At 46.0% G+C, this 27,725-nt stretch overlaps 1 protein-coding gene across 1 annotated transcript in view; it reads right to left on the minus strand.

Moving 5' to 3' along the window:
- The window catches only part of ANKRD11 (ankyrin repeat domain containing 11), a 240,009-nt gene that overhangs the window by 181,515 nt on the left and 30,769 nt on the right, over window positions 1-27,725 (minus strand). Inside the window, exon 2 of the mRNA XM_075325946.1 lies at window positions 15,309-15,385. The gene's annotated coding sequence lies outside the window, so the exon portion shown is untranslated. The remainder of the gene's footprint in view (window positions 1-15,308; window positions 15,386-27,725) is intronic.

Consider the following 27,725-nt stretch of genomic DNA (forward strand, 5'->3'; position numbering starts at 1 on the left):
CGACACTTCAAGGCTGAGGGTCACACGTGTGTGTTTTAAAATTATATATATATATCTATCTCTATGTCTATATCTATATCTATATCTATCAACACTCAGCATGTAGTCACAGTAATGATTCATAGGGCTGCTGTATAAACCATATTGAAACAAACCAAGTTGTGAAGGTTTCCAGTATTACTTGAGTCATTTGATCCCTGAGAACAGATGCTGAACAGTGGAAAAACCAGCATGTTTACAGCGAGATAATTCATGGGAGGAATAGCCGTGCAAAAGACTCCACATTAGTCTCAGCCCCTCCTGTACTGTGTATAGCAGGAACACCTCAGCAAAATATGTCGCATTTATGGTAGATTAAAAAATAAAATATTGCAGTAAAATATTCCTTAGGGTATGTGCACACGTTGCTTTTTTTCCGCGCGGAAAAAAACGCACCCTCTGGCAGAGGGGAGAATTGTAAACAATGCTTTTTGAGAAACAACGCATCGAAAACGCATGCGTTTTTCATGCGTTTTTTTAGGTGCGTTTTTTAAGACTTGTCAGTGATAATAAAGTTGGTTGAACACAGAACTTTGGAAAAAAAAACCTGTGATGTCATTTCCTTCTCCACATTCTGTTTGGATAAATGGGAGGGCTTGGAATGGAAGGAGCACCATTTGAATTTTGGAAAAGTTGAAATAAACTTCGCGCACCAAGCCCCTTAGGTACCTATACGTCAGAAAACCCCCACAAGTGACCCCATTTTGGAATCTGCACCCATCAAGGATTTTATTCAGGAGTATATTAAGCATTTTGAATCCACAGCTACTTCACCCAAAATGTTGCTGTAGCAACAATATTCTCACTTTTAGGCCCGCTTCACACGTCAGTGAAAAACACTGACGTTTTTCACTGGCGTGTAAAACACGCACATGTCCCTCCGTGTGCCGTGAATCACGGCACACATGGGTTGTCTAAGTGCAATCCGGGCTCCGTTCTCCGTGGCCCGTGATTGCACTTAGAGATTAACTCACCTGCACCCGCTCCCGCTCTCCATGGTGCTGATCGCTCCCGCGGTGCAGCATCCGGCCGGCGCTGACCCCCGCAGCAGCTGCTTCCGGGTCGGCTGTGTCGTGCATCATGAATATGCGCGACAATAATGAGCCGGCTCAGAAGCAGCAAGCTGCACGGGCTGCAGAGGACATCGCTGGACGCCGAGTGAGTTAAAATGATTTTTATTTTAAAAGCACGTTTTTTTCTGGCACGTGTCTCACGGATCACACCACTGCGTGGTCCGTGGAACATCAGTGATGCCAGAAAAAAATGGACATGTCTCCGTGCGGCAATCACGCACACGCGGGTACGCCGCATGGAGACACGTGCAGTGAAAAATCACTGATGTGTGAGCAGACCCATTCATTATAATGGGTCTGCGTATGTCAGTGATCCTGGTACGTTTAAAAAAAAGCACAAACGTACCAGAATCACTGACGTGTGAAAGGGGCCTAAGGCTATGTGGCCATGATCCAGCGACACGGCGTCTAGTACAGTGTCAGCCTTCCTGCAGCTGCCCATGCCCACGATTTGGGTTCAGGCTGCTGTGGAGCTCTATGCTACCTGCAGAGAACACTCTCGTCTCCGCAGCATAAATTGACATGCTGAGGCTCGGGAAGCCACGCTACCGGTCAGTTTATGCTGCGGAGAAAAGAAGCACAGTGGGCATGGGATCTCCAAAAATCCTTCCACTGTGCTTCTACTGCACAACGCAGCGTTATGGACGCAGGGAAAACACTCAGCGCCCATAACGCTGCAAACCCTGATTGTGGGCACACAGCCTAAAAAGCGTCAATGGATGAAGGGATGTCAAATATATAGAACGTCCCACCCCCGCCTGCATATTCTAAGCTGGCACCTTTAGTACCTTTCATGTGGCACTAAAGGGTGCCTAGCTTAGTATTTATCCAATAAAAAAAATGAAAAAAATGGCGTGGGGTCCCCCCTATTTTTGATAGCCAGTCAGGGTAAAGCAGACAGCTGTAGCCTGCAAACCACAGCTGGCAGCTTCATCTTGGCTGGTGATCAATTTGGAGGGCTCCCCAGGCTTTTTTTTTTATTTATAAATAAAGAATAAAAAAGAAATAATGTGGGGTCCCCCCAAATTAGATCACCAGCCAAGGTGAAGCTGACAGCTGGGGTCTGGTATTCTCAGGGTGGGAAGAGCCATGGTTATTGGACTCTTCCCAGCCTAAAAATAGCAGGCCGCAGCCGCCCCAGAAGTGGCGCATCCATTAGATGCGCCAATCCTGGCGCTTCGCCCCAACTCATCCCGCGCCCTGGTGCGTTGGCTAACGGGGTAATAAATGGGGTTGATACCAGATGTGTAATGTCACCTGGCATCAAGCCCAGCAATTAGTGATGTCACGGCGTCTATCAGACACCCGACATAACTAATTGACAGTAAACAAAAGCAAAAAAAGACAACAAAAAAATTTTTATTAGAAAAAACACTCCCCAAATCATTCCCTTGTTCTCCAATTTAATAAAAAAAATGGGTCCGCAGAAATCCATTTGGATGTCCCACGTCGGCTCTGGACCTTCTAGAATATGGGGGCACGTTCAGGGAACGTATCCCCCATTTTCTAGGAGGGCAGACCCTCCATTTGAGGAGAGTGGGTGCAAAAATTTGCACCCACTCTCCCCGGGTCACAGCTGCAGACTGCCGAGCAGCCAGCACAGCTCTCTGAACACTGTGCTGGCTGTCAGCTGCTCTGCACATGTGACCGGCCGGCGTCTGCTGTGAAGGAGGAGGGGGCCGCGGGGGGATCAGCGCTGCGACCGGACAGGTATATATGACACCGGGGGAATAGGGGGTGAACGGGCAGGGCCTGGGTGCACTTTTCTGTCGCATGTGTTATTGCACATGCGACAGGAATCATAGGAGCAGGGCGGCCGGTGCGCTACTGTGCGCGCGGCCATGTTGGATTTTCGGGAGGGGGGCGGGCACTTTGGCGACACCGGGGGCTTTGCCAGGAAGTGAGGTCAACAGGAAGCCTCTTGACCTCACTTCCAGGTAAATGCCTGCGTTCTGGCGTGCCGACAAAGCCCGCGGACCGCAACAAAAAAGCAGGTCCATGCGGTGTAGCTGCGTTCTGACCCCACATCATTGATTTCAAATGGGGGAGAGAACGCAGCTACACCGCACAAAAGTGACATGCTGCTTTTCTTTCCGCACCGATTTTTGGCATCCAAAACGCTGCGGAAAGAAACGCAGCATGTGCACTGATTTTTCAGCTTTCCCATACACTTTGCTGGGAAAGCTGAACGCATGCAATTTGCCACTGAAACGCTGCGGTTCAAAACGCAGCGTTTCCGCGGTAAAAAACGCAACGTGTGCACACAGCCTAAATTTGTCTTTTTCCTATTGAGGTTTAAAAAAAAAAAAAAATACAATTTCCCCAAAGAACCAAAATTAGTCGAGCATTTTTTGCTTTCCACCCTCATGATTTGTATGGCAATCATACAGTTATGCAGAGGTGAGACATTCAGCTGATCCAGCATTTACAGGTAAAGTAAAAATCAATTCTGAAACTTGAACAATCCTCGAACACTTGTCTGAGCCGACCAACGCGTTGCATAGCAACAGACGAGGCTTTTCTAAGCCGCAGCATATATAAACTACTCAACCAACATGACAGATCTAGAGAACGGGTAATAAAAAAAAAAAAACACCTTCAGTGCATTTATCTGCTGCATATTCAGTATAAAGAGCCAGTCTACAGCAGGCAGGAGGATCATTTACATTGAAAAAGAAACTTTTCTTTCTGGCACTTTACAGTTCGGGTCATGCTGCCATCCAACAGCTCTATAAAAAGAAGCACAGGTCTGATAAAAGCAGCCGGCTACAATGCCTGAAGATACTGCAGGAGACGCACAATGAGAATTTCTTTTGGAATCCAGCCCTTAACTTCATAATGGGCCTCAATTAAAAAAAAAAAAAAAAAAAATGCAGAAAGGAACAACCAGATTACATCTCACGACAGTGTGTTTGGGGAGAGGGCAGAGCCATCAGTGGTGGAGGCGGCACTGGTCTCCTGCATGCCAGGTACGGACACCGCTCTGCTGACGGCAGATTATTACTGATCTGAGCAGACAATCACTGTGCAGATCACAAGAGCAGCCTCTGAACCAAGATTGATTGCTCTTCATTTCAGGAAGGTGTCGGGAGGCCGTGACAGACCACAGCTTATGCCCCCTGCTATGATGACGCTTTGCTGATGCTTCATTTTTAAGGAGGGAACACAGGCTTTGCTCGCAGCCTCTGCCCCCTGCTCTGATGACACTTTGTTTGAGGATGCTTCATTTTAGGGAGGGAATACAGGCTTTGACCGCAGCCTCTGCCCACTGCTCTAATGAGGCTTTGTTTGAGGATTCCTTTTTTCAAGGAGGGGTAACAGGGGCCAAGATGGTGACCGCAGCCTGTTCCCCCTACCCTGAAGATATATTGGTTGGATGATTCTTCATTTCAGAGAAGGACCAGAGGCTGTGACAAAGATCGCAGCCTCTGCCCCGATGACACTTCTCAAACAAAGCATCATCAGCAAGGAATTATGGAGAGGGGAAAAAAAAAAAAAAAAAAAAAAGGCAGCAAGACAGGCGTAGCTAGGGAATTTGTAATATAAATATATTAGAATATTTGATATTTATTCGATTTAGAAATTTAGCTTGACTTCGGACCACCCCTTTAACGACAATTTAAGCCACAATACCAGCAGATAGTGCTGCAGATTTCATCGCGATTATAACAGAAATGTACCCTAAAACAGTAATAACTGGCAAGGGCAATCCCTGGCCCTGGTTTTTAATGTGCTTTGCAATGGCAGAACTGTAGGATATTATAAAAAGAAGGACCATAAGCACACAAAAAAAAAACAAAAAAAAAAAAAAACAGGAATAACGCAAGAGCAAAAAGCACCCACAGACTTTAACCCCTTCACACTACCTGCAGAACATTTACATCACGGTGCACATGTATGGAGCGGGCTCAGGAACTGTGCCTGCACCACACAGGGCAGGTGCAGGCTACAATACATAGCTAGCATCTGCTCATATCGGCCGTGATTAGCACTAGCTGTTTAACTATTTAAAATTCTGTTATTAATCTCTGCCAGCAGCATTTAAATAGCGTAGGTGATGTTGTGAATAATCCTGGGGGAACGATTGGGTACCATAGCCGTCATCTTAGTACTCCTTTGAAGTTCAGCTATAGGAGGAGCTTCAAAAAAAAGTGTGGTAATGCTGTAATTGTACAGACCTGAAGAATCATGTTGCCAGGTCAGCTTAGGCTATGTGCCCACGCTGCGGATTTTGCCGCGGATTTCCCGAAAATCTGCAGCAGCGGCACTTCCAAGCCATTTCAATGGCATTTTGGAAATGCCGAGTCCATGCTGCGGATTTTTCCGCTGCGGATTTGCCGCGGATTTTGATGCGGAAAAATCTGCAGCATGTCAATTATTTGTTGCGGATTTTGGTGCGGATTTTGGGTATAGAATGAGGAAAAAAAAAAAAGAAAAAAAAAAGAAATCCGCATCAAATCCGCGGGTGCGGATTTGCCGCGAAAGTCGCGGATTTTCATGCAGAAAAATCCGCAGGTACATTCTACCGTGGACACATAGCCTTAAGGCTATGTGCCCACGGGACTATCTGCGGATTTTTCTGCATCAAAATCCGCAGCTTTCCCCTGGAATCGGCACCTTTTCATAGGTGCGGATTTTGTGCGGATTTGACGAGGATTTGATGCGGATTTCGCAATTTTTTTTTAATTCAATTGAATAGGCAAAATCCGCAAGAAAATCCGCAACAATAATTGACATGCTGCAGATTTTTCGGCATGAAAATCCGCATGATTTCCACTGCGGAAAGATCCACAGCGTGGGCACAGCATTTCCCAAATGCCATAGAAATGGCTGGGGAGTAGCTGTGCTGCAGATTTCTGGAAAATCCATGGCTTTTCCGCGAGAAATCCACGGCAAGATCCACGCATTTTCCGCAGCGTGGGAACATAGCCTTAATGCAGTGCACAAAAACGTCGCATTACAGGTTTTTCACCCAAACACAGTTCGAAATTACCTCTTCATTTTCCAGTACATTATATGGTTAAGTGAATGGCCTCATTCAAAATTAATCCTGCAAAAAACAAGCCTTCTTACGTAGCTGTATTGACAGTACAGAAGAGGTTAAAAGGGGTTGTCACTACTTAGCAAAGCTGCTTCGCACACCTATTCAAGACAGGTAATGACTTGCTGGGGTCCAGGCACGCTCTGCAATCTCCAGCGATCCTAAGAATGAATGGAAGCTAGTGCACATAAATTGACCTTTGCTCCAGTCAGCCACGTTTCTTCAGAGCTCCGGTTCTGAGGGACCTGGTGGGGGTCACACCCCAAACGAACAGAAAGTTGTCCCCAATATCCATGTCAGGATGGGGTTAAGTTGTCCCTCATCCATTACATAGCGGATAACTTTGTTCGTTTGGGGTCTGACTGGTGGCCCCCCCCAACAGTAATAAAGTTATTGTAGAGAAATGAACAGTGATCGCCGCTTTCAATAACTCCAGAGTGGATAAGGTAAATCACCAAAAAAAAAAAAAAAAAAAATAAAACTCGTTTCGACTCTTAAAAGAGTCAAAACATGTTGTATGTATATTTTTAATGTGGACAAGGGATAAAGTTGGAGTCCGTCCATTATGAAATAAATTAGTCTATTTTTGGTCAGTTATCTTATCCACTATGGAGTGGTGGCACGGTGGCTCAGTGGTTAGCACTGCAGTCTTGTAGAGCTTGAGTCCTGGGTTCAAATCCCAGCAAGGACAACACCTGCAAAGAGTTTGTATGTTCTCCCCGTGTTTGCGTGGGTTTCCTCCGGGTTCTCCTGTTTCCTCCCACACTCCAAAGACAAAGAAAGGGAATTTAGAATGTGAGCCCCAATGGGACAGTGTTGCTGAGGTATGTAAAGCGCTGGGGAATAGGTTAGCGCTATATAAAAATAAAAAGATATTTATTATTCTTGAGAGCGCTGATTGAGGTTGAACTCCGACGGAGGAGCTCACATCAGAGGACCTAACTGGCAGCAACTCACCCCAAGGATGAGAAAAGACCCTATATTTGCAGGTTTGCATCAGTGCACATCCCTGGGAAGTAATCACTACATTTAGGCTTTGTGCACAAGTTGTGTTTTTTCAAGTGTTTACGCGTTTTAAACTGCAGCGTAAATGCATGCGTTCTGCGTCCCCGGCAAAGTCTGAAAATTTAGCAAATTCCATGCGCACGTTGCGTTTTAAAACGCAGCGTTTTGCATGCCAAATTTGACAAAATCCATGCGTTCTAAAAAAAAAAAAAGCAACGTCACTTTTGTGCGTTTTGGATGTTTTTCCCTCTCTATGGTAGAGCAAGCATCCAGAACGTATGAATTCTGCATCCATTCTGCATTCAAAATACATCCAAAACGTAGCGTTTTGCCTGCGTTTTGAAACGCACATGTAGTGACAAAACTCTGCAAAATATTTTTCACGGCAGAACGCAACGTGCGCACATAGCCTTAGAGCAGCGCTGCGGTTCTCTCCCCTTCGAGGGGATTTTTACTTCATTAATAAAAAAAGTTATGGCTCTTGGTGGAGGAATGAAAAAAAAAAAAAAAAAAAGTAAATTGGCCGTGTCAGGATGGGGATATGTTATCCCTTTATCCATTACAATTTCCATTTTTTTGGGCATTTTTTTTTAGCCTCCCTTTCTTTCCAAGATCCATAACCATTTTTCTGCCCACAGACGGGGCTCGTTTTTTCACAGGCTGAGTTGTACTTTATGACACCATTCATTTCTACCAAATAATGTAAAGGGAAAAAAAACCCCACAAAATTCCGAGTTTGGTTAAATTGTGGAAAAAATAAAAATTGAGGTTTTTTTAGCAACTTTTTACAGCGTACATGGCGTTTGAGAATGATTTGGCAATAGGATTCTGCTCATCAGTACAATCAATGCTAAACTGGACTTTAACCCCTTCACGACCATGGACGGATATATCCGTCATGGAGCGTGTCCCATTAAGCCCCACCCCCTGCGGCGGTCGGCACACAGCTGTTTTCAACAGCTGACATGTGTGCCTGCTAGCCGCGGGTGGAATCTCTTCCACCCGCGGCCATTAACCCCTTAAATCTTTCTGGCAGCAAGATCTAAATGCGCGCGGCCATGTTTTTTACTTACCGCCACCCCCACCGGAAGTCACGTGCGTGATCACGTGACTATCGGTTGCCATCGTAGCACGGCCGAGAGCAGAGGGAAAAAGAAAGTGACTATCTGCTGTTTACAGCTGTATAGCTGTGATAAATCAAAAGAGGGCCACTTGATGAATAAAGGCAACAACTCTACAATTGAATATAACCAAGAAAAAAAAAAAGAGTCTTTCAGTTTGCCAGGTAGCAAATATACCCACACAAGCCATATTATGAAAATATATATAAATATTTATTATAGAGGCTGTAGGGGAAAACAATACATAGGCATACATATATAAACATAGGACCAAGGGAATTAGTGCTGGAGGGGAAAACCCCACGTGTCCCAAGCATTCATTCAGGAGAACAAGTCTCTACTGAGTATCGGCAGACATACCATAGTAGAGTGACACCAGGCAGACACAGCTCAAAAAGAGTAGAAATAGCCAAGAAGGCATAAACAGTTGTTAGCAAACGATCGTCCCCCGACGAAGCACACGGAGCGAAACACGTGTTGGGACGTTTGGTCCCCACGTGTTACCCTGGCCCTCGGCGTCATATCCTCCTGGTAGGTTTGCTCGGCTTTTGCTAACAACTGTTTATGCCTTCTTGGCTATTTCTACTCTTTTTGAGCTGTGTCTGCCTGGTGTCACTCTACTATGGTATGTCTGCCGATACTCAGTAGAGACTTGTTCTCCTGAATGAATGCTTGGGACACGTGGGGTTTTCCCCTCCAGCACTAATTCCCTTGGTCCTATGTTTATATATGTATGCCTATGTATTGTTTTCCCCTACAGCCTCTATAATAAATATTTATATATATTTTCATAATATGGCTTGTGTGGGTATATTTGCTACCTGGCAAACTGAAAGACTCTTTTTTCTTGGTTATATTGTATAGCTGTGATCAGCAGATAGATAATGGCGATCGGATTGCTGATCGCTATAGCCCCCTAGGGGGACTACTAAAATTAAAAAAAAAAAAAAAAGTAAAAAAAAAAGTGTTTTAAAAAAAAACAAAAAAAAAAAACCTAAAAGTTCAAATCACCCCCCTTTCCCCCATTGAAAATTAAAGGGTTAAAAAATAAATAAATACACACATTTGGTATCTGGCGTTCAGAAATGCCCGATCAAAATATAAAATCAATTAATCTGATTGGTAAACGGCGTAGTGGCAAAAAAATTCCAAACGCCAAAATTACGTATTTTGGTCGCCACAAGTTTTACGCAAAATGCAATAATAGGCGATCAAAAAGTAGCCTATGCGCAAAAATTGTACCATTATAAACGTCAGCTCGAGACGCAAAAAATAAGCAGTCACTGAGCCATAGATGCCAAAAAATAAGAACGCTACGTGTTTCGGAAAATGGCGCAAAACGTGCCCCACTTTTATTGGACAAACTTGTGAATTTTTTTAACCCCTTAGATACAAGTAAACCTATACATGTTTGGTGTCTACAAACTCGCACCGACCTCAGGCATCATACCCACACATCAGTTTTACCATATAGTGAACACCGTGAATAAAACGATAAGGGGGGAGGGCACCACCTGACGGATCTTAATGATCCATTAATAGAAACAAACAGGGATCACCTTAACACACCCAAATTAGACATTGAGCTAAGAGGAAAGACTGTGTGCAAAAAGCCAGGGGATACACCTGTATAATAGTGCAAAAGGTCTTTATTTATAAAGCAAACATTATGTGGACACAAACATGTTAAAACCACTTAAAGGCATATGAAGCCTATATAAAGCGGGTTTATCCCCTGTAAGGGATAGAACATCCCCCTGGCACAATAAAAGGTCACAAGGTTAACCTAGTAGGGCTGCATGCAGGGCCGTATTTACCACTAGGCACCCGTGGTCCGGTGCCTAGGGCGGCAGATTGTGAGGGGCGGCACCCTCTGGCAGCAAAAAAAAAAAAAAAAAATTTTTTTTTTTTACATTTTTTTTTGTGGCCGCCGAGCACAGGGAGCTGATTGACCCCGGAACTGCCGGCGCCTGCACTTCCGGGGTCACAGGCGCGCGCCAATCAGCTTTTTCCTCTGTGCTGCGTCCACTGCTGTGTGGACGTCACATGCAGAGCTCGCAGCAGGACGCCGCGGAGGACGCCGTGATGGAAGCCGGTGTCAGAAGAGGATACTCACGTGAGCCAGGAAGATGGCGGCGGGCACTGGAGCAGGTAAGTGGATTCATAAGGAGCGTGGGAGTGTCTCTAATGCAGACCAGAGATCTGCGCATGCGGGGGGGGAGGCGGCAAAGGCAGATACTGGAGGGAGGCAGAGGCTGAGACTGGGGGGAGGCTGGAGGGAGGCAGAGGCTGAGACTGGGGGGAGGCTGGAGGGAGGCAGAGGCTGAGACTGGGGGGAGGCTGGAGGGAGGCAGAGGCTGAGACTGGGGGGAGGCTGGAGGGAGGCAGAGGCTGAGACTGGGGGGAGGCTGGAGGTAGGCAGAGGCTGAGACTGGAGGGAGGCAGTGGCTGAGACTGGGGGGAGGCTGGAGGGAGGCAGAGGCTGAGACTGGAGAGAGGCAGTGGCTGAGACTGGGGGGAGGCTGGAGGGAGGCAGAGGCTGAGACTGGAGAGAGGCAGAGGCTGAGACTGGGGGGAGGCTGGAGGGAGACAGAGGCTGAGACTGGAGGGAGGCAGAGGCTGAGACTGTGGGGAGGCTGGAGGGAGGCAGAGGCTGAGACTGCGGGAGGCTGGAGGGAGGCAGAGGCAGAGACTGGGGGGGAGGCTGGAGGGAAGCAGAGACTGGGGGAGGCTGGAGAGAGGCAGAGGCTGAGACTGGGGGGAGGCTGGAGGGAGGCAGAGGCAGAGACTGGGGGGAGGCTGGAGGGAGGCAGAGGCAGAGACTGGGGGGAGGCTGGAGGGAGGCAGAGGCAGAGACTGGGGGGAGGCTGGAGGGAGGCAGAGGCTGAGACTGGGGGGAGACTGGAGGGAGGCAGAGGCTGAGACTGGGGGGAGACTGGAGGGAGGCAGAGGCTGAGACTGGGGGGAGACTGGAGGGAGGCAGAGGGAGAGACTGTGGGGAGGCTGGAGGCAGAGGCAGAGACTGGGGGGAGGCTGGAGGGAGGCAGAGGCAGAGACTGGAGGGAGGCAGAGGCTGAGACTGGAGGGAGGCAGAGGCTGAGACTGGAGGGAGGCAGAGGCTGAGACTGGAGGGAGGCAGAGGCTGAGACTGGAGGGAGGCAGAGGCTGAGACTGGAGGGAGGCAGAGGCTGAGACTGGAGAGAGGCAGAGGCTGAGACTGGGGGGAGGTTGGAGGGAGGCAGAGGCTGAGACTGGAGGGAGGCTGGAGGGAGGCAGAGACTGGGGGGAGGCTGGAGGGAGGCTGAGGCAGAGACTGGGGGGAGGCTGGAGGGAGGCAGAGACTGGAGGGAGGCTGAGACTGGAGGGAGGCAGAGGCTGAGACTGGAGGGAGGCAGAGGCTGAGACTGGAGGGAGGCAGAGGCTGAGACTGGGGGGAGGCTGGAGGGAGGCAGAGGCTGAGACTGGAGAGAGGCAGAGGCTGAGACTGGGGGGAGGTTGGAGGGAGGCAGAGGCTGAGACTGGAGGGAGGCAGAGGCTGAGACTGTGGGGAGGCTGGAGGGAGGCAGAGGCTGAGACTGGGGGAGGCTGGAGGGAGGCAGAGGCTGAGACTGGGGGAGGCTGGAGGGAGGCAGAGGCAGAGACTGGGGGAGGCTGGAGGGAGGCAGAGGCAGAGACTGGGAAGAGGCTGGAGGGAGGCAAAGGCTGAGACTGGGGGGAGGCTGGAGGGAGGCAGAGGCAGAGACTGGGGGGAGGCTGGAGGGAGGCAGAGGCAGAGACTGCAGGGAGGCAGAGGCTGAGACTGGAGGGAGGCAGAGGCTGAGACTGGAGGGAGGCAGAGGCTGAGACTGGAGGGAGGCAGAGGCTGAGACTGGGGGGAGGCAGAGGCTGAGACTGGGGGGAGGCTGGAGGGAGGCAGAGGCAGAGACTGGGGGGAGGCTGGAGGGAGGCAGAGGCTGAGACTGGAGGGAGGCTGAGACTGGGGGGAGGCTGGAGGGAGACTGAGGCTGAGACTGGGGGGAGGCTGGAGGGAGGCTGAGGCTGAGACTGGAGGGAGGCTGAGGCTGAGACTGGGGGGAGGCTGGAGGGAGGCAGAGGCAGAGACTGGGGGGAGGCTGGAGGGAGGCAGAGGCAGAGACTGGGGGGAGGCTGGAGGGAGGCTGAGGCTGAGACTGGAGGGAGGCTGGAGGGAGGCTGAGGCGGAGACTGGGGCAGGCTGAGGCTGGGGGGAGGCAAAGGCTGAGACTGGGGAAGAGAGGCTGATGCTGAGGGAAGATAGAGGCTGATGCTGGGGGAGAGAGGCTGATGCTGGGGGAGTGGGAGAGAGGGGCTAATGCTAGAGACAAAGGACAAGGGATGAGGGATAGTGCAATGACAAAATCGATTGGGTGGGGGGAGTGTAAGGACTCAGAATAAGAGGGGGCAGCATTGGGAGCTCATTGTGAAGAAGGGGCAGCATGTGTGGGATCAGTATGGAGTGGAGCAATGTAGGGGAGTCAATATCAAGAGTGGGGTAGTGTGTGTGTGGGGGGTCTCAGCATAAGCGTTAGTGTGGTGGTCTTAGCATGAGTGGGGCAACATGAAGGTCTCATTATGGAAAAGAGGAAGGCAGCATTAGGAGCTCATGGAGAGGGACAGCATGCATGGGACATTGTGAGGAGGGGGCAGCATGCATGGGACATTGTGAGGAGGGGGCAGCATGCATAGGACATTGTGAGGAGGGGGCAGCATGCATGGGACATTGTCCTCACATCATGCTGCTCCCTCCTCACAATGTACAGATCATATTTCATAATCGAGGAAGGTGTGGTGGATATACAGTAGTTTATTAGGGGCAGTGTGACAGTCACAGTATATAAGTGGGGACGGTGTGGTGGGAATATTTTATACTCATGCTATGTTTTGATGTGCCTGTGGTGATTCCCATTGGGGGGGGGTTCGTTTCTTATTGATACTTTTTAAAGTGTGCTACAGAGTAGATCTGCCTTAAACAGATGTCGTGTGCGAAAACTCAGTTTTACGTTGTCACTAAGGGGCGCGACCACTTAAAGTGCCTAGGGCAGCACGAAGGCAAAATACAAGCCTATCTGTGATAGGAAGCCTTAGACACATTGTCACTCAGCATGCGTGCTCGTCTGACTGCAACCAGTCACAGATGCCGGTGGGCGGGGGAAGCAGTGAATATGTATGAGCCTAATGAGCGGCCCGGGAAGACAAATGAGAGGCCGCGGGAGTAGCGTGACAGCCACCCCGGTGACCAAGTATGAAGCGCTTGCTCCTACCCTTTGCGCCGGATCATGGTCCCAATAGACCTTAAATAGTGACCGGCATCTGGCCAGATACCAGGGATCAATCCCCCCACTAACCCCACGTTGGTGGGGAATTGATCTGCCAGTCCTCCGAACCACATTGACAAAACGCAAAAACAACTGAAATGCATGCAGTTTTGAGACCAAAACTGCAATCGAAAAACAGAAAAAAATAAATAAATATGCAGCATGCGCACAAGGCCTTACTATGAGTAAAGTGTAAACTTCATTGCAGAACCTTTATGGTTGTCAGTCCGTGACATGATAGATATCCTGACAATATATAAGCGAAGACAGCACTTTGTTGCAATGAAGGAAATGACATTTATGGACCACAGCACATTAATGTTTCGGGCTACCACACTTTACAATATGACCAATGTTTTGGTCAACCTGGACCTTGCATCGTTAGAAGTGTGGTGGATAAACAGCATCGAGGCAAAAGTAGTCCAATACAAAGGATGGTAAAAATGCAATATACACTTCAAGCTAATCTATTTTAATGAATCAGCAATTGCCAAGGCATTAAATAGAAAGCAAATTGAAAAAGCAAGGTACCAAAAAGCATATTTGAAGATACATTAGCTACAGGGCTCATGATGTTTGCCCAGCCTTGACACTACTCGGATTAATGAAATGTCAGAGTTGACCAAATGCACCAATCTCTCTGGCAAGCAAAGTTTAAGACTAAACAGAAATCACTTTCCTCACAGCGGCGCTGAGGTCCTGAGACACAACAGAAGCAATAAGTAAATGTCTCCCATGTAGCAGCTTGTTAATTGCTTGCACGCAACAAGCCGAGCAAGAGCGGGAAAGCAGGGCCTCAGCTTCAAAACAAAGAAATAAGCAGACTTAACAAGCCACTATATGGAAAAAAAAGTCACGTGAAGAACACACCCGCTCCGAGGCATAAAGCAAATGGTGCGGGGGAAGAGCACACAATGTAACGCTCACAAAAACGAGTCCATTAAGATGCTTGAGCCCAGACATGCAACCAGAAAAAGGAAAGAGCGTCATGACACAATGCAAAACAAGAACCATCAAGGATCCTGCTGAACTGCGGCCAAAAGAGAGAGATCAACAAAAAAAAAAAAATTCCCTAGATAAAAGTACAAACATTTTACAATTCACGCTCCCAGAAAACGTGCAAATCATACACCAATATTCCTTGTAAACATACAATAAGCTTCAGATCATTTTGGCTGTCATCATCTATTACATTGGGCGACCAGAAAGGCCAACCTCTCCGATCACAATATGCAAAGTACATTCATATTGAAACAATTGCAGAAAAAAGATGAAAAGTTGTAAAGAATGATCACATGAAAATCTTGTACTGTAGACGTACTAAAAAGCCAACAATGAGCCCAGACCGGAGCAGCCTAGTAAAGCAGATAAACATCAGCGGCGTCCAGAACCTCGTGATCAAACATCGCTTTCAACCAAATGAGCAGTAAAGCACATACGCCAGTAAACGGTATATAAAAAGCAATATAAAAAGGCATGTAGCGCAGTCACCCTTCATATCTAGAAGTCGGCAAAGCAGATAATTAAAGGGAGAAAAGAAAAAGAAAAAAAAAATATATATTCATAAAAATGCACTACTATCCATCAACAATATTCCCCCTTATATTATGGCAAATCACAAATTGAAGCTTTACAGCCAGAGAGTACAGCGGGTGGCATCAGAAAAGATGTATAAAAATTGCAATGGGATATTTACCGACTCCATAGTGGAAAGCCGCGATGAGCTAGTCGCATATAAAAATCCAGTGTTTTGCCCAAGCTTGTGGGAAGATTCTGCAACAAGAAAGACATGGGATTTGTTAGATGTGCACTAGTAAGAAGACGCGGCATTTGCATCTCAAAAGTCACACGAGACAATCCATTAAACGATACGGCTACTGCGGCGATACACCTTTGTTACAGGAGCAATTAGGGTCCCCATGATATACCGTATTTTTCGTATTATAAGATGCACTTTTCCTCCCAAAAATTTGGGAGGAAAATGAGGGGTGCGTCTTCAAATCCGAATATAGCTTACCGGGGGAGGAGGCAGGCAGGAAAATATTGTGCTGCTTTGTACGGCGCCCGGCGCAGCTTTGTGCAATGGCTGACACTACTCTGTGCAGCGGCCGGCGATGCCCGGCAAGGCTGAACGGCTACTTTGTGTTGCCTGGAAAAGCTCTGTGCGGCGGCCTGCGCTGCTGTGTGCTGGTGCTCAAGATCTCAGCGGTTTGAAGCCCATACCGCTGACATCTTCAGAATGGTTAGTGCCCACACGGCAGCAAAACAACACACGGCAGCAAAACAACACACGGCAGCAAAACAACACACGGCAGCAAAACAACACACGGCAGCAAAACAACACACGGCAGCAAAACAACACACGGCAGCAAAACAACACACGGCAGCAAAACAACACACGGCAGCAAAACACAGCAGCGCAGCTCCGCAGTGAGCATCTGGGCCCCCCTCTACACTGCTCGTAGCATGGACCAGCTGCTCCACCATCGCCGCTGCCTCCTGTGACCCCCCCGCTCAACCGCTGCTGCCGCCCCCACCGGTAAGACACCACTGGATTATAAAATGGACCTCAGATTTTTAATTTTTTTAGCTCTAAATTTGGGATGCGTCTTATAATCCGGTGCGTCTTATAAAACGAAAAATACGGTAAGTGGAAATTAGGAAACTGGAACCAACACACCGATGTATAGTGCGACCTATAAACTGGTATTTTGTATTTTATAGGAATTGCAATATAAAGTTGGCATTTTTATCCAGGACTCTTCACACCTCATTTACAGGCTTCTTTATACATTTTCTCACATTATAAATATGCTCAGACACAAGCACCACGGCTCATATTTATAGCAACAGTAAGAAGTCAAGAAAACATGTCAAAAAGCAGCGTGGTCACCGCACGGAGCCTTGATACAGCACCACGTCACAGACGTTTATTCTAGAAGAAAACATTAACTCAATATTACAGCAGACGATGGCGTATGTCACATACAGAAGCACAGTAGAGGCCGGTTGATGTCGATTTTTGGTGCATCAAAAATCTGCAGAACTTCACAAATGAGCACTAAGGAAGAATGTTTTTTGTTTTATAGTTTATCTAGCTCCGAGGAAGACCATAACTGGTATTAAATTTAGGCATGTTTTTCACATTAACAAAAAGCACAGATAAGTGAGGAGATAAGATTGTCTAAAGAGATGCGTGTTTAGCGCAAGCTAAAAATATGGAGGCTGAATATTAATCAAATTGTCTGGGGTAGTGCATTCCTGGAAACTGGCGCAGCACGAGAGAAGTCTTGGCAATTTGAATTATGAAAGATGTTAGTCTTCAATTAGTTGCAGAATGGAGAGCACAAGTAGGGTGATAAAAAGCACAGATGAAGGCAAAGATGTAGGTCGGTGCAGAACTGTGGGCGACAGATGAGTTTATATTGTACTGTACTATAGTGGATGGGTAACCAGTGCAATGACTGACAAGGTGGAGGCATTGATGTAGCAGCTGGATAGAAACCAGACCATGGCTGCAGTTTTCAAGATGGTTTTTAGAGGGGAGGGTTTAGTAAAAGGGAGACCAATTAGTAGAGGGTTCCGTAGTCCATGTGAGAAGGACTATGAGCAGCAGAAAGTTTTTATATAGTTTGAAAAGTAAGAAAAGGTTGGATTCTGGAGACGTTTTTTGAAGGTGCAGTTGACAAGAGTGAGTGATCAGAAATGGGAGGAGGTGGGAAGGAAAGTTCCGTGTCTAATATAATCCCAAGACTAAGGGGCCCTTTGCACACTACGACATCGCAGGTGCGATATCGGTGGGGTCAAATCGAAAGTGGTGCACTTCCGGCGTCGCTCTAGACATCGTAGTGTGTAAATCGTTTTAACTACGATTAACGAGCGCAAAAGCGTCGGTATCGTATGATCGGTGTAGTGTCGGTCATTTTCATTATTTTGGCTGCAGCGACGGTACGATGTTGTTCCTCGTTCCTGCGGCAGCACACATCACTGTGTAGGAAGTCGCAGGATCGAGGAACATCTACCTGCGTCCCGTCTGCAATGCGGAAGGAAAGAGGTGGGCGGGATGTTTACGTCCCGCTCATCTCCGCCCCTATTGGCCGCCTGCCGTGTGACGTCGCTGTGACGCCACACGACCCGCCCCGAGGTCGCCGGCCAGAGCGACGTCGCAGGGCAGGTAAGTATATGAAGCTGCCGTAGCGATAATATTCGCTACCTCAGCTATCACAAGATATCGCAGCTGCAACGGGGACGGGGACTATCGCGCTCGGCATCGCAGCATCGGCTTAGGATGTCGTAGTGTGCAAAGGGCCCCTAAAGCTAGTTGCACACTTGCCTTGTGCAGCATCCGTCGCATTGCGTTGTGTGACGGATGTAACGGATGCGTTGCATATAGCGGCACAACTGATGCGACGGATACTGCAAAACAACGGAATTCGTTGTAGCTTTCCCCCCCCCCCCCCCCCCCATTTACTCAAAACTGAGCATGCGTAGTGGTGTAAAAAAAGGATATGTCCAATGACCGATTCCGACAGATTCCGCCACCATAGGCTTCCATTATAAAAATGACGGATAACGACGGAATCCAGCTCATTACGTTTGACACTCAGGGAAGCGCAGAAAAACACTACATGTGCGTTTTTTCCGCCCGGCGGATGCAACGCAGGACCATCAGTCGCAATGCGTCGTCCATACAAGTCTACGGGAAGCAGCGGAATCCATTAATGGATTCCGCCGTTTTCCAAAACGGCGGATTGTGACTGAAGGAAAAAAACGCAAGTGTGAAATTAGCCTAAGACAACAAGCGTGCTGCTTGGGAATTATGGACGAACCACCCAAGTGAATGACCGTATCTGTTATAGATTGGTTAGTAGCAGAAGAAAACCCAAGACATTCATTTTTGGAGAGCTTCAGTTACAGATAGAGGGAAGCCATGATCTTAAAGAGACAGCGAACAGACAATCACCGGCATTTTGAATTAAAGTGGAGATGATGTCAGGAGAATTGGATTTAGGCCTAAGCCACACGGAGAGAAAAATCGGTGCGAGTGGAGTGCGATAAAACATCGCATTCCACTCGGACTAATTTTAGCCTGTGTGTCAGGACACAAGAAAACAAATCACAGCATGCTATGATTGTAATGCGAGACTCTTTTCTCTCGCACCCATTCAAGTGAATGGGGAGAGAGAAAAATCGCACTGCACTCGCAGTACACCAGTGTGCCACGCGTGCAGAGCGAGAATCGCAATAGCCGGCTACGGAGGAGAGAAGGCGATAAATCCCTCCCATCCCTCCGCAGTGCCGGCCCGCCCCCCGCAGCTGAGGTCCAATTGCACAGTCGGACCTCAGTTGCATGGATAGACACTTGGCTCCTGCTGTACTGCCAGCGCGAGCAGAGTCATGCGAGCATCGTACTAGTGCCCCGTGTGGCCCCGGCCTTAATCAGCATATAAAAAAATTGGAAACCAAATCTGCTGATTGTTTTTACAGAGGCAGTGCACAGAGGAAAGAGGAAAGGGGCCTAGGACTGAACCTTGAGGAACTGACAAAAAGACAACGAAGAGAGGAAAAGCCAGCAAATGATACATCGAAGGAGGAGTAGGTCAAGGAGGTAGAGGAACCCAAGAGACCATAGAATCATAGATTAGAGTTGGAATGGACCTCCTGGGTCATCTAGTTCAACCCCCTGCTCAAAGCATGATTCACTAAATCATCCCACGAGTTCTCGGCTCAAGACCTCATCTGCGCACACGCTGCCTCCGGCCCATTGATATCCCAGCAGCGGGCTTAAGGAAAATGACGCCTGGAAGTGGCGCATGCGCAGATGAGATCCCGGCTTGTCATTGAGCCAAGAGCTCAATCTGCGCACGTGCAGACTCCAGGTGCCATTTCTTTGAAACCCACACCGCCGACAGAGCATCTGTGACACCAGCCGCACCGCTCTGCTCCACATAGCCAGCACAGCCCCCACCGCAGCCCCTGTGACCCCGAAACACCTCCGCTGCAACATCCCTTCCGGTAAAAACACCACAGGAGTATAAGACTGACTTTTAACAAAAAACAAAAAAAAAAAAAACCCAAACTCTAAATTTGGGGTGTGTCTTATAAAACAAAAAAACACGGTATTACGTTTTCAGCTATGTTAATCCATAGACAGCTTGGGCCTTCAAGAACCACATTAAGCAACATGCAGAACATTACCGTGGGAGAACAACATTATTGTACTGAACAAAACCTTTCATGCACAAACAAAAACAACCACATGGGCTCCAAGCACGTCATAGCCAAATTACAAGAACGGCAACAGAGCGAGGTTATAGGCACCTGGTAATGAATGGCTGTGCTCAGAAATCCATATGCACTTCGTGTGATACTCATACTTGTGGGTCATGGTACTCTTCCCTAGACGAGGACAGCTCTGCAATGCAGCAGGCCACAGCTATTTCTTCTCACTTGCACAATATTGGAGGTGCCTGGTGCTACAGTATGGGTGCCATACAGGCCTAAGTCAGCAAACCACCTTAGTAATGAAAGCCTACACCGCTGTGACTGCGGCATTAACAGGTCTGATGCAAAGGATAGATATGTGATGCATCGTTAGCAGTCACCAACACTGAACATCAGTTGCTATAGCAGCAGTCATGCAAGATATACATGTAAAAATATCTAGTATCTGTACAAAATAAATAAGTGGGTGGTAGCAGAACATGTTCAAGGACATGGCTTGTGAAGACAGCGTTCACAGCACTTCTTTGCTTCAAGTCACAAGCACAGGAGGATTGGCAAACAATGTGCCGGCACAATCGCTTCACAGCGGAGCCCACTGCAATGTTGTCAGTGGCCTTGACATGAGAAGAAAAAAAAAAAAGTTACATGACAAAGTACAAGGTGGAATTAAAAAAAAAATAATAATTTGCAGGATACTGAGATTCAACTTTGCAGTAACCTGGAAAAGCTTCAAACAGGCTTTGGGCCTAGATGCCAAAATGGTCTGTTGATCCAATAATCATTATAACCAATGTAAAAGATGCAGTCCAACAAGAATTAAAAAAAAAAAAAAATAAATAAAAAAAAAAAAAGGGGGGGGGTCCCCCTACAAACAGCCACAGGGAAAGAGGTAAATGTGATTGCAGGGATCAGTCTCCCACATTAATGGAGTGATTGTGTATTTGGGTGACCAACATGTCCCATCCATAATAAAGGTACTGTCTACAGGAGTTGTGGTCACATAACACCATGTGACACAAACTGGTTCAGGCCCTCAGTTCTTGGAACCGATGGGTGACATCAAGCAGATCCCCTTGAGACCAGATCTCACCTAAGGTTTTATTTTCATTGCGCTGAACAATGTGGGAGACCCTATTTTTCTTGCAGATATTCTAGCTGCAAAAAAAAAGAAAGAAAGCTAGACATGAGAACATGCCTGCAGACTTTCGACTGGGTGCACATGTTGCATTTTTTTACTGGCACGCAGGAAAATCCTCATGCAGTCAGTCTATGAGAATCCTAAAGTGTTGTGCAGATGTTAAGGTTTTTTTCCCCTTGCAAATGTGGTTGCAGAAAAAATATGCAGCATGTCAAGTCGGTGTTTTTATGCAGAATGCCAGAATTACTTTTTTTTTTGATCACTCCAACATTGCATCTACCCAAAAATGGTATAAACAAAACGTCAGTTCAGTATGCCAAAAATAAGCCATCACTGAGCCCCAGATTGCAAAAAATAAGAATGTTACATGTCACAGAAATCTTGACAAAAGATATCTTTTGACAAATTTCCTATTTTTTTTTTCACCAACACTTAAAACTATACAGGCTTGGCACCTAAGACAATAGCAGCTTCAAGTTCCCTAAGGGAAGTCTTAAAAAAAATCACCCCCTTTTCCCCCCACTGAAAATAAACAAGCATCAGATGGACGCAACACAAGTATAATAGAAGTCAATGGAAAAAGTGTGAGCATTTTTTAAGAACACACTCCCAGGAGGTCTGGGGTGGGGGCAGGAAGAAAGGGAAAAAAAAAAAAAAAAAAAAAATCACTGAAATGGATGTAAATAACTAAAATGAAATGGGAACAGCATGGAGAAGATGCTTGGACTCACAGGTTGCTGTTGGGAAATAAAAAAAAAAAAAAACCTACGTGGTGACCCCCCCCCCCCCCCCTTTTTTTTTTTTAATAACCAGACAAGGTAAAGCAGACAGCCGTGCGTTTATCAGGCTGGGAAGGCTAATGGCTATTTGGCCCTTCCCTGCCTAAAAAAAAAAAACTAAAAAAAAAACAAAAAAAAAAAACAGCCCACGGCACCCTCAGAATTGGCGCATCACATTCACCTTGGCTCTTCCCGATTGCCCTGATGCATTGGCAATTTGGGTAATATTCTTTAGGGGGGGGTCGAGGTCAGCATTGTAATGTCAGCTGGCATCAAGCCGTGATGTTGGTAATGGAGGAGTCTATCAGACACCCCCAAATACTAACCCAGTAAGCATAAAGATAATAAAACAAAATCTTTAAAAGAAAAAAAAAGCCGCAGATCCAGTATAGTCCATGGTGGTCCCATAACCGACTAACAGCCTGTGGAGCCTGGCTCTGAGAACAAGTCTTCATAGGTCCCTCCTGGTCAGGCTCAGCCAGTCACGATCGCCGGGAACTGCAGAGCGCAGCCTGACCAGGAGTGACCTATGAAGACTTGTTCTCAGAGCCAGGCTCCACAAGCTGTCCTACAGAATTGGTGATGTCTTAAAAATGCCATGCATTATTTTGGATCTGCAGGGGATTATTTTTAAATTATTAATTTTAATTTTTTTTTTTTTTTTTTTTTTAAAAAAAAAAAACAAACAATCATTTGGTCTCTCTGACTTTTTTTTCTTTCAGGTTCCCGTTTGTGGACTGTGTCGGATACTTCAGATCTTCATGGCTTACCCCCCGCACCGCAATGAAGTAGTGCACCCAGGCAAGAGTCGGGGACTGTTTCATTTCAATAAAATAGAGAGTGTGAGTGAGTGTGTTCTTTGCTCTTTTTACTTACCTGGCTTAGCACTGGGGGGTGTCCGATAGACGCCACTCCAGTACCAACCTCTGGGCTTGATGCCAGCCAACATCGACCAAACAAAAATATCCCGATTGCCACTGCAAGAGGGCAATCAGGAAGAGGCAGAGGCCAAGCACCAGAATTAGAGCACGTCCTACTCCTCGGGCAGCTAAGGGACTAAAGGTGCAAGTGTACAAACCCTCCTCTAATCCAAGCTCTCCTTCCTACACCAACTCTCACTCAACTGTTTGCAGAGGATAGTGTGCCCAGCATCGCGCCCACAATTCTCATACAGGACCCAATGGTGTGATGCAGCTGGCAAATCACTAATGTCACTAATATGGCCACAATACAGTAGAAGGGGAAATCAGGTTTATGCCGCGCTAATACTCCAATGCGATGTTAGTAAATTATTCCTTTATTGTTGTACAGGTCGACACGTTTCAGAGACATCCGTCTCCATCAAGGACAAGAAAGGAACAGCATGATGCACAACAATAAAGGAATAATTTACTAACATCGCATTGGAGTATTAGGCGGCATAAACACGATTTCCCCTTCTACGGTCTACACGTCGGGGCTGCAGCTGATACCATCATTACATGTGCTTTATAGCGGGTTGAGACTTTCACAATCTGAATAGGTGAGTATCTTAACCCTTGCGGGATCTGATTTCTCTACCGGGTAAGACCCTATTGCGCTTCCTTGTTTCCACGGTATTTTGATGTTGAGTAATATGGCCACGGCATTACCGTGATTGACAGGTAAACCCCGCATGTTTATTTGATGTCCAACAGCCTCGAAACATGGCCATCAAGCAACTGCGATACTCAGCTGAGCTCAATGGGTGTACCCGAGCGACCCGATGCGCTCAAGTTTCACTAGTTTTGAACAATTGTTTGCTAGGAATTCAAAGCTATCATTTTTCATGGTTTTATAGTGCAATATCCTTACCCTTTAGCCTTATCAGCTATGGCCAAACTACTGTATCTTATAGGCACAGATACCCATGTTGGTGGAAGACGCTGATACCTGCAAAATCAAATCAAAAGTAATGTGTATTAAGGACCCTAAACTCTCCAATTACAGAAGTCATGGGGGAGAAAAGAATCTAGCATGTTTGGTCCTTTGTACTACAATAGAAGCCACTGCCAGAGAAGTCTGGCAGCGGCTCTCGGCAGAATACAGGAGTGCTTGGCCGAGCATTCCTGTGTATGGGGGACTCTCCCCATATCCAAAATCCTATCCCAATGTGTAGTAGGGGTATTAAAAAAAAAAAAAAAATAGAAAAAAATACAGCAGCTTAGGTATCCATGGTCACAACCATGAGCAACTGTCATTATGAGTTGTTGTAACCATGGATACCCAAGCTGCAAATACCCTGCACATGAGGTAAGAAACATGGCTATATCAGGAGAACTATACTACATTTCTAAGTGGAGGTATTGGCCATTGTTATACCCACTACATAGTGATAGGATCGCGAGATGGGAATACCCCTTTAAAAAGTGGGCGACTGCTACAGAAAGCTACAGTCAAATGAAAAAGTTTGGGCACCCCTATTAAATGTTAACCTTTTTTCTTTATAATAATTTGGGTTTTTGCAGCAGCTATTTCAGTGTCATATCTAATAACTGATGGACTGAGTAATATTTCTGGATTGAAATGAGGTTTATTGTACTAACAGAAAATGTGCAATCCGCATTTAAACAAAATTTGACCGGTGCAAAAGTATGGGCACCTCAACATAAAAGTGACATTAATATTTTGTAGATCCTCCTTTTGCAAAAATCACAGCCTCTAGTCGCTTCCTGTAGCTTTTAATGAGTTCCTGGATCCTGGATGAAGGTAGATTTGACCATTCCTGTTTACAAAATAATTCCAGTTCAGTTAAGTTTGATGGTCGCCGAGCATGGACAGCCGCTTCACATCATCCCACAGATTTTCAATGATATTCAGGTCTGGGGACTGGGATGGCCATTCCAGAACATTGTAATTGTTCCTCTGCATGAATGCCTGAGTAGATTTGGTGCGGTGACTTGGATCATTGTCTTGCTGAAATATCCATCCCCTGCGTAACTTCAACTTAGTCACTGATTCTTGACATTATTGTCAAGAATCTGCTGATACTGATTTGAATCCATGCGACCCTCAACTTTAACAAGATTCCCGGTGCCGGCATTGGACACGGCCCCAAAGCATGATGGAACCTCCACCAAATTTTACTGTGGGTAGCAAGTGCTTTTCTTGGAATGCCGTGTTTTTTTGCCTCCATGCATAACGCCTTTTTGTATGACCAAACAACTCAATCTTTGTTTCATCAGTCCACAGGACCTTCTTCCAAAATGTAACTGGCTTGTCCAAATGTGCTTTTGCATACCTCAGGCGACTGTTTGTGGCATGCTTGCAGAAACTGCTTCTTTCGCATCACTCTCCCATACAGCTTCTCCTTGTGCAACGTGCGCTGTATTGTTGACCGATGCACATTGACACCATCTGCAGCAAGATGATGCTGCAGGTATTTGGAGGTGGTCTGTGGATTGTCCTTGACTGTTCTCACCATTCTTCTTCTCTGCCTTTCTGATATTTTTCTTGGCCTGCCACTTCTGGGCTTAACAAGAACTGTACCTGTGTTCTTCCATTTCCTTACTATGTTCCTCACAGTGGAAACTGACAGTTTAAATCTCTGAGACAACTATTTGTACCTTCCCCTGAACAACTATGTTGAATAATGTTTGATTTCAGATCATTTGAGAGTTGTTTGGCATCATGGGCTCCTCAACTCTTCATAGGAGATTCAAATAGGAGAACAACTTGCAAGTGGCCACCTTAAATACCTTTTCTCATGATTGGATACACCTTCCTATGAAGTTAATAGCTCAATGAGGTTACAATTTAGTGCTTTAATAAGTCAGTAAAAAGTAGTTAGGAGCGTTCAAATCAAGAAATTGTTAAGGGTGCCCATACTTTTGCACCGGTCAAATTTTGTTTAAATGCGGATTGCACATTTTCTGTTAGTACAATAAACCTCATTTCAATCCAGAAATATTACTCAGTCCATCAGTTATTAGATATATGAAACTGAAATAGCTGTTGCAAAAACCCAATTTGTTATAAAGAAAAAAAGGTTAACATTAATAGGGGTGCCCAAACTTTTCATATGACTGTATCTAATGTGTCTACTCCCAATACATATAAAATGCTTGGCTCAGGAATTACATAGTCCCCATACAGATCAGCTGGTCAATGGGATAAGCCAAAATTGGAGGTTTCAGCTGACTTTCATCCAATGTGTATGGGGGCCTTAGGGCTCATTCGGATGACTAATGTGACACATTTTAGAGTCTATTACAGCCGCAGTACTTCAGACAAGTGACTCAAACATACAGCCTCATAGGGAGATTGCCAAGAGTTGCATGCGTACATTGATTTAATAATGTATACAGTTGTGTAATCTTTAAAAATATTATCCTCATGTTTGTTAAGACTAGTTTAAATAGCAAAGATAATAAAAACAAGCAACTTTGCAATTTACTTATTCAAGAAATGATTGGGGTTTCTTTTTTGGGGGGGGTGGGGTGGAGGGAAAGTGAGTTCTCTTAATTTTACCATCTACGTTGCCAAGTGCTTTCCAAACTTACAAGCACTGCATCACCATCTACGCTCCTTCGATGCTGCAGATCCAAAGCATCCTTCACTTCCAGTATTGGAGAGCTCAGCTTGACACCAGTGGCATTCTTGCGCTGCTGGTTTGAAAGACCAGAATTCCTTAAGGCTATGTGTGCACTAGAAAAGTGAATTTTCTCAAGAAATTTTTTTGAGAAACTTCTGGGAGTTGAAGATTACCGCACCTGCGGTAACAAAAACGCACCAAAACCGCGGGAAAAACGCATGCGTTTTTGCCACAGGTTGGTCCCTCCGTTTTTTTATGCTGTAGCTGCAATAAATATAGATAATAGATAGATAAATAATGGATAGAGGGAAAGATGGATAGATGAATAGATAAATAGATGAGAAAGAGAGATAGAGATATATATATTATATATATTATTATTGTGTATATATATGTATATGTATATATATGTATATATATGTATATGTGTATGTGTGTGTATGTGTAATATATATATATATATATATATATATATATATATATATATATATATATATATATATATATATATATATATATATATATATATATATATATATATATATATTACACATACACACACATACACATATACATATATATACATATATATACATATACATATATATACACACACACACATATACATATATATATATTTTCCCACCCCCCTGCATTTTCTAAGCTGGCGCCCTTTAGTGACTTTCATGTGGCACTAAAGGATCACTAGCCTTGTATTTAGCCAAAAAAATAAATAAATTAAAAAAAAAAAAAATAAATGGCGTGGGATCCCCTTTATCTTTTGTAGCCAGCTAGGGTAAAGCAGACGGCAGCAGCCTGCAGACGACAGCTGGCAGCTTCACCTTGGCTGGTAATTAAAACAGGGCACCCCATGCTGTTAGTTTACAATAAATAATTTAAAACTAAAAAACGTGGGGTCCCCCCCAAATTGGATCACCAGCCAAGGTAAAGCGGACAGCTGTGGTCTGGTATTCTCAGACTAGGGAGGTCCACTGTTATTGGACACTCCCCAGCCTAAAATAGCAGGCCACAGCCGCCCCAGAAGTGGCGCCTCCATTAGATGTGCCGATCCTGGCGCTTCGCCCCAATTCATCCCGTTGCCCTGGTGCGGTGGCAAACGGGGTAATATATGGGGTTGATGCCAGATGTGTAATGTCACCTGGCATCAGGCCCTGGGGTTAGTGATGTCACGCGTCTATCAGATACCTGACATCACCAACCCAGTCAGTAAGAAAAAATAAATAAATAGACAACAAAACAAGTTTTATTTGAAAAAAAACACTCCCCAAAACATTCCCTCTTTCACCAATTTATTGAAAAGAACAATCAATTCCAGGTCCGGCGTAATCCAATAAGTGTGTGTGTGTGTGGGGGGGGGGGGGGGGGGGGTCCCACAGCAATCCATACCATAGTCACTGT

Source organism: Anomaloglossus baeobatrachus, chromosome 10 (genome assembly GCF_048569485.1).
Source record: "Anomaloglossus baeobatrachus isolate aAnoBae1 chromosome 10, aAnoBae1.hap1, whole genome shotgun sequence".
In the NCBI taxonomy this organism is placed as follows: domain Eukaryota; kingdom Metazoa; phylum Chordata; class Amphibia; order Anura; family Aromobatidae; genus Anomaloglossus; species Anomaloglossus baeobatrachus.